Below are 7,393 nucleotides of genomic sequence, written 5' to 3'. Positions count from 1 at the left end.
CGTGGCCTGTTGCACATCTTCGCTCACGAGGACTAGGTCATCGGCGAAAGCCAGCGATGCTATGTGGGTATTGTTCGAGATTCTATACCCGGACTGACGCTCCAGCTCAAGCAGTAAGGGTTCTAATACTGCGTTGAATGCGAACGGGCTTAGAGGGTCACCTTGCCTGACACCTCGCTGGAGATTTATCTCTACACTCCCACCCGCGGTGGAGATTTTCGTGCACACATTCTTGTATGATTCTTCCACCAGCTGTGCAACTACCGGTGGAAGCCCTTTTCTGCGTAACGACGGTCCCAATATTGAGTGTGGGACGGTGTCAAAAGCCTTACTTATATCCAGTATCGTTACGACCAGGTTCTTCCCAGTAGCCTTGGAGTGCCGCAGCAACTCCACAAGAATGTGCACGTTATTGAAGCACCCCGCCTCTGACGAAATGAACCCTTTTTGGCGGGGTGTGAAACCGACTACTGATCTTATCTTCTGGTCTATGCAGCCCCAAAAAATGCGGCTTACCAGAGATGTTATTGTTACGGGCCTGAAATTTTCAGTCTTTGTAACGTCTTTGCCCTCTTTTGGTATCAGTGTAGTTCGGTTCATACTCCAGTCTGTTGGTAGCTTCCCACTAAGCAACAACAGATTAAATAATAAATGGAGCACTTCTACCTTGCCCCTTTGCATCACATCGGCCCGCCTGATTCCATCCGGGCCGGGGGCCGTAGATTGTTTGGTTGCGGAGATACGTTTCCGGATCTCATCAACTGTGAAGGGCGGGAGTGCTTCTGAGGGTGCTATCGGGTCCTCGTTGATGCCCTCGGGCATCTGCGCCAGCGGCGCCACTCCCCATAGCTTTGTATAAAGCTCCTTCACTTCCGACATAGGTGGCTGCTGATAGCCACCTATCCAATCTACTCCCTGTCGGACATGTTTGGCTACTTGTCCTGGATTTTTCTTGTATAACTCTTGAGTTCGGGCATACAAGAAACGCCTTTTGCTACGCCCCTTGCCCCGAACTCTTGGGCTTTTGTTCCCTCCTGCTTCACACCCCGACGGTCTGAAGTGTGAAGTTGCCCCCTGGTAGAGGAAGTCGATCTGAGCTTGTGAAAACTCAAAATCAGGCTCCGAGGCAAGTCGGAGGGCGCCCTGCAGAAGATGGATCGCTTCTGCTGACTTGTCAGGGGTGACACCTTGAGGTAACTGATGAGCTAGAGCATGCTCTAAAATCCCACTTCTCCATTCGGCTAACTCTGGAGATGACAAGTCATCAGGCGCTGGAGTCACCTGTATCACAGGAACCTGTACCTGAAGGGTATCAGGTTCGGATCGCTCTTCGATCCCTTCTTGGCTGGAAGCGTATCCCGCGCTATCCGAGTCAAGGTGGCTCGAGGGTGTATCTTGCGGCGGATGGTCACGCAAGTACTGATCTCGCAAAGTTCTATAAGAGGACAGTGCTCGCTTATCCCTTAATTGCTTTGCGGTCCTATTCAAAAAACCCTCCATTCTTTTCGCAATACGAGAATCCCCATAAAACCTCCGCTCCAGATCCAGCATGAGGTCGACTTCCTCCACCGTGAAGCCTCCCTCTCTGGGAGCACGCTGCCTTTCGGCTCCGGAGGTCCCTGCTCTAGCTTCATTTCTTACTTGGGGATGAGCCTTTATCTCGTGTTGCGATACGCCCATTTGTGTTCTGAAGTACCTATTACAATGATTACACCTAACTGCATTAGGTGGAGGTACTTCTGGGCCTGTGCATTTCGGCACATGGCATAGAGCCGCATGTTTCGACACATACTCCTTATGGCACGCTTTGCAAACAAATTTGGGAGTATGAGGATCATGTGTATCTTTAACATGCTTTATTGCATCGTTTATACTCAATGCCATGAAGTTCCCGCGTGCAGTGGTGAGACAAACACTGCATGAGGCATCGCTAAAGGGAACTTCTATTATAAAATTGCCTCCCTCGATTTTGCCATACAAATCGAGTTGGTGGTCCGTGAGAGAGTCCAATACTGCCGGGTCGTTAACAGTGACTCCCTGAGGTTGAGACATTAACTCCAGGGAGGGAACGGAGCCATGCCCCCCCCCTGCCGAGGCTTGTGATCTTGTGATCGGAGCTCGGGAATGCCATCTGCGAGGCTGCTAACCTTTCAGACCTTTCTCAAGGAGGCTCTTAGCCGTGTGTTGCCACACGTTACCAACCCTCGGGTGGTGCAAGCACCGGACCCGTCCTCCTTACCCACAGGGAAGAGAACCCTGTGAGCTCAACATCCTGAGTCGAGATGTTAAGAGAGTCAGATGTTAAGAGAGAGTTAAGTCAGATGTTAAGAGAGTCATAGTTACTCCCGCCGTTTACCCGCGCTTTTTTGAATTTCTTCACGTTGACATTCAGAGCACTGGGCAGAAATCACATTGCGTCAACACCCGCTGGGGCCATCGCAATGCTTTGTTTTAATTAGACAGTCGGATTCTCCCAGTCCGTGCCAGTTCTGAGTTGATTGTTAGATGACGGCCGCAGAGATTACCCAGAGCACCCTTGCGAGCACTCACGGGGTCTCGAAGCTTGACGATTCCGCGGGAGGCCAAGACGCGGGACCGAGCTCGGATCAAACGTAACGCAAGCGAAACGCATCACCTCGCCCAGGCCCGGTACGTTAGCCGTGACCCACTTCCCCAACAAGCCCGACACGCCACAATCCTCAGAGCCAATCCTTATCCCGAAGTTACGGATCTAATTTGCCGACTTCCCTTACCTACATTATTCTATCGACTAGAGGCTCTTTACCTTGGAGACCAGCTGCGGATATGGGTACGAGCCGGCGCGACGCCTACACGTGGCCCTCTCCCGGATTTTCAAGGTCCGAGGAGAAGATCCGGACACCGCCGCAAATGCGGTGCTCTTCGCGTTCCAAACCATATCTCCCTGCTAGAGGATTCCATGGAACTCGAACGCTTATGCAGAAAAGAAAACTCTTCCCGGATCTCTCGACGGCGTCTCCGGGTCCTTTTGGGTTGCCCCGACGAACTCTCTTACGAGGGCCCGGTTTAATTTCGGTTCCGCTGCCGGGTTCCGGAATAGGAACCGGATTCCCTTTCGCCCGACGGGCGTGCGTCACGCGTCAAGATGCATAGCATTTCTGCCACCACTTATAAACACGATTAACAACGCCACATCAACATCGGCTTTCGCCTAGGGCTTAGGATCGACTGACTCGTGTGCAACGGCTGTTCACACGAAACCCTTCTCCACCTCAGCTCTCCAGGGCCTCGCTGGAGTATTTGCTACTACCACCAAGATCTGCACCGAAGGCGGCTCCAGACGGCCTCACGGCCAGCCCTTCTGCGCTCACCTCCGCGACCCTCCTACTCATCAGGGCTTCATGACCGCCCCGAAGGGCGACCGCACATGCCACTGACGGCCGAGTATAAGCACGACGCTTCAGCGCCATCCATTTTCAGGGCTAGTAACTTCGGCAGGTGAGTTGTTACACACTCCTTGGCGGATTCCGACTTCCATGGCCACCGTCCTGCTGTCTTAAGTTACCAACGCCTTTCATGGTATCCCATAAGCGTCGATTTAGGCGCTTTAACTCGGCGTTTGGTTCATCCCACAGCGCCAGTTCTGCTTACCAAAAATGGCCCACTTGGCACTCTGATCCGAAATCTCGCGGCTTCACATTCAAGCAAGCCGGAGATCTCACCCATTTAAAGTTTGAGAATAGGTTGAGGTCGTTTCGACCCCAATGCCTCTAATCATTCGCTTTACCGGATGAGACTCGTATGCAACGAGCGCCAGCTATCCTGAGGGAAACTTCGGAGGGAACCAGCTACTAGATGGTTCGATTAGTCTTTCGCCCCTATACCCAGTTCCGACGATCGATTTGCACGTCAGAATCGCTACGGACCTCCATCAGGGTTTCCCCTGACTTCGTCCTGACCAGGCATAGTTCACCATCTTTCGGGTCCCAGCGTGTACGCTCTTGGTGCGCCTCCTCTCGCAATGAGAATGAGGCGCCCCGGGAATGCGGGTCAGTCATGGAGACCGACCATCTTCCCTTAGTTCACATAAAGTGAACCGTTACTTTCATTGCGCCTTTAGGTTTAGTGATTCCCAATGACTCGCGCACACGCTAGACTCCTTGGTCCGTGTTTCAAGACGGGTCCTGAAAGTACCCAAAGCAATAGCGTCGCTGATCGGCGTTTCAAGAGGTCTGTCCAAGAACACCGCGGCGAACAGTCGCAAACGGACGGAATCGGCACTAGGTCCGATCGCCATCACAATTCACATACTTGCCACGGGCCGGACGCGAACTAAGTCGCGGCCTCCCGCCATCAGTAAACCGTCGAGCGAGCTGTTCGGAAACCCAGTGTCCGTAAACATCGGAAAATCCGAGCTCACGGGCTACACTCGAGACCGTAGAACAGCACCCAACGGATCGCGACGACCTACTAGGGGAGAAGTGCACGCGTCCGAAGCCGGAGATGAACCGAAGGGAACAGCCAACGCGAACGTCGCCGTTTCCACAGTCAGTAAATCCCAACAACAGGCGCGAATGAATCTCCCCATTCGACCTTTCGGGTTTCTCAGGTTTACCCCTGAACGGTTTCACGTACTCTTGAACTCTCTCTTCAAAGTTCTTTTCAACTTTCCCTCACGGTACTTGTTCGCTATCGGTCTCGTGGTTATATTTAGCCTTAGATGGAGTTTACCACCCACTTAGGGCTGCACTCTCAAGCAACCCGACTCTAAGAAGAGATCCTCTAGCAAGCCGCAGCGGTCGCTACGGGCCTGGCACCCTCTATGGGCGATGGCCCCATTCAAGATGGACTTGAACGCGCCGCGAACTCGCCAGATAATGGATCCTTCCAAACACCACATCTCCCGGCGACCGGTTACGATCGCGGGATTCAGTGCTGGGCTAATCCCTGTTCGCTCGCCGCTACTAAGGGAATCCTAGTTAGTTTCTTTTCCTCCGCTTAATAATATGCTTAAATTCAGCGGGTAGTCTCACCTGTCCTGAGGTCGTATGTTCAAATCATCGAAACGTTCCGAAACTAACCTTTGGCGGCTCATAAAATCACGTACCTTACGCGAGGGAGTTAGCCTACTCAAAGGCGTCTATTATCTCCTGCTCCGTATGGCGGATCATGCGAATCCAAGCAAAGTGCTTCGGTGTTTCGGGGGTGCGCTCATGAAAGCTCATCCGCAACGCGCGACAACTGGCACATTAAAGCGATCGGACGTCGTTCAGATTTCTCGGACACGACGATCGCATGTCTACAGTCATGGGCGCAGATCGAGCAATACCACGACACCACAATATATGCTTTCGCAATTCAAGACGGCGCGTTACGAAAACAACTCCTCATCATTCCAACACACGAGGCGTCGAAACGACAGAACGTTGATCGTCACGCGGCAAACCGTCCAACTCGCCCAAATGACCTTCGGTACAGGATCAACGTTAGACGACCTTTACGTCGTCACTTCGTCAAGCCATAACGTCTGGCCGGGCAGTCTTTGTAATGGAACCGACCCTCAGTCAGGAGTGGTCCGAGGACAGTGTCCGAGGACCGCAATGTGCGTTCGAAATGTCGATGTTCATGTGTCCTGCAGTTCGCATGTTGACGCGCAATTAGCTGCGTTCTTCATCGACCCACGAGCCAAGTGATCCACCGTTCAGGGTAATCTTTTATGTTCGATTTCTCGGTACTAGTCGCAATGGACTTTCCCTCGAAATACGAGACGCCAACTGCGAACCTCCTCGAGAATGACATTCCAATGACTGAGACGACCCACTGAAGGGTCAATACGTCAGTCGATCGGCGCAAAATCTTCGGTTCAACTATCAATATTCATTGTCGACTTTAATTTTTATAAGGAAAAATGTTCACGTCCTTAAACGCCTCTCCATCGTTACCCCGACTCCAAGACGATGTTAGACCGGAGCGGACGGTGTCAAATGCGACCGATCTCCCCGGTCTGGACTTAGCGAGATATTCCGACGTGAAATGTTCCGATACAAAAATTTAACTGTGATAGTTAGAGAGATGGTTCCTTTTGTGATGTACGTTGATTGTGTAATAGAATATGGAAATAAACTTGAGATGACCGAGGTCTTCTGGGATTTTTTTTTTTTTTCGAAAAATATTTTTCGATTTCGGAAATCCCTCAAATTTCATTGAGATATGTCCTAATGTGTTCTTAAAACTTAAATCAACAATCAGAATTAATATCCAAAAGTTATTTCATTTTTTATAAGGAAAAACGTTCACGTCCTTTCCGCTCCCAAAAAGTGAGATATCATAGAAAATATCGCTATATTTGTTGTTTACGGCCATACCACGCTGAAATTGCCAGTTCTCGTCAGAACACTGAAGCCAAGCAGCGTCGGGCGCGGTTAGTACTTGGATGGGTGACCGCTTGGGAACACCGCGTGCTGTAAGCTTTTTTTTTACGTTCTGCATCGGTCTGCCGAGATAACGTGGTGCATCGGTATGATCGAGTTTACGTTCTGCATCGGTAAGATCGAGATTACGTGATGCATCGGTAAGATTGAGATTACGTGGTGCATCGGTAAGATCGAGTTTACGTGGTGCATCGGTAAGATCCAATTCACGTTCTGCATCGGTAAGATCCAGTTCACGTGGTGCATCGGTAAGATCGAGATTACGTGGTGCATCGGTAAGATCGAGTTTACGTGGTGCATCGGTAAGATCCAATTCACGTTCTGCATCGGTAAGATCCAGTTCACGTGGTGCATCGGTAAGATTGAGATTACGTGGTGCATCGGTAAGATCGAGTTTACGTGGTGCATCGGTAAGATCCAATTCACGTTCTGCATCGGTAAGATCCAGTTCACGTGGTGCATCGGTAAGATTGAGATTACGTGGTGCATCGGTAAGATCGAGTTTACGTGGTGCATCGGTAAGATCCAATTCACGTTCTGCATCGGTAAGATCCAGTTCACGTGGTGCATCGGTAAGATCGAGATTACGTGGTGCATCGGTAAGATCGAGTTTACGTGGTGCATCGGTAAGATCCAATTCACGTTCTGCATCGGTAAGATCCAGTTCACGTGGTGCATCGGTAAGATTGAGATTACGTGGTGCATCGGTAAGATCCAGTTCACGTGGTGCATCGGTAAGATGGAGATTACGTGGTGCATCGGTAAGATCGAGATTACGTGGTGCATCGGTAAGATCTACTTTACGTTCTGCATCGGTCTGCCCTTGTTTACGTGGTGCATCGGTAAGATCGAGATTACGTGAAGCATCGGTATGATCGAGTTTACGTTCTGCATCGGTCTGCCCGATATTACGTGGTGCATCGGTCTGCCCTAGTTTACGTGGTGCATCGGTTTGGACTTAGAGATATATTTTCGACGTGAAA

General features: G+C 50.8%; 2 non-coding genes across 2 annotated transcripts; one reads left to right on the top strand and one right to left on the bottom strand.

Moving 5' to 3' along the window:
- Positions 1-5,533: 5,533 nt before the first annotated feature.
- Positions 5,534-5,688, bottom strand: LOC123686895. Its single transcript, XR_006748649.1, has one exon. It is a non-coding gene; the product is annotated as a 5.8S ribosomal RNA (ribosomal RNA).
- A 642-nt stretch (positions 5,689-6,330) lies between these two features.
- Positions 6,331-6,449, top strand: LOC123687672. Its single transcript, XR_006749386.1, has one exon. It is a non-coding gene; the product is annotated as a 5S ribosomal RNA (ribosomal RNA).
- Positions 6,450-7,393: the final 944 nt, after the last annotated feature.

Source organism: Harmonia axyridis, chromosome X (assembly GCF_914767665.1).
Source record: "Harmonia axyridis chromosome X, icHarAxyr1.1, whole genome shotgun sequence".
NCBI lineage: Eukaryota > Metazoa > Arthropoda > Insecta > Coleoptera > Coccinellidae > Harmonia > Harmonia axyridis.
Note: the sequence above shows the minus strand (reverse complement) of the source record. Positions and strands in the feature narration are given on the sequence as shown.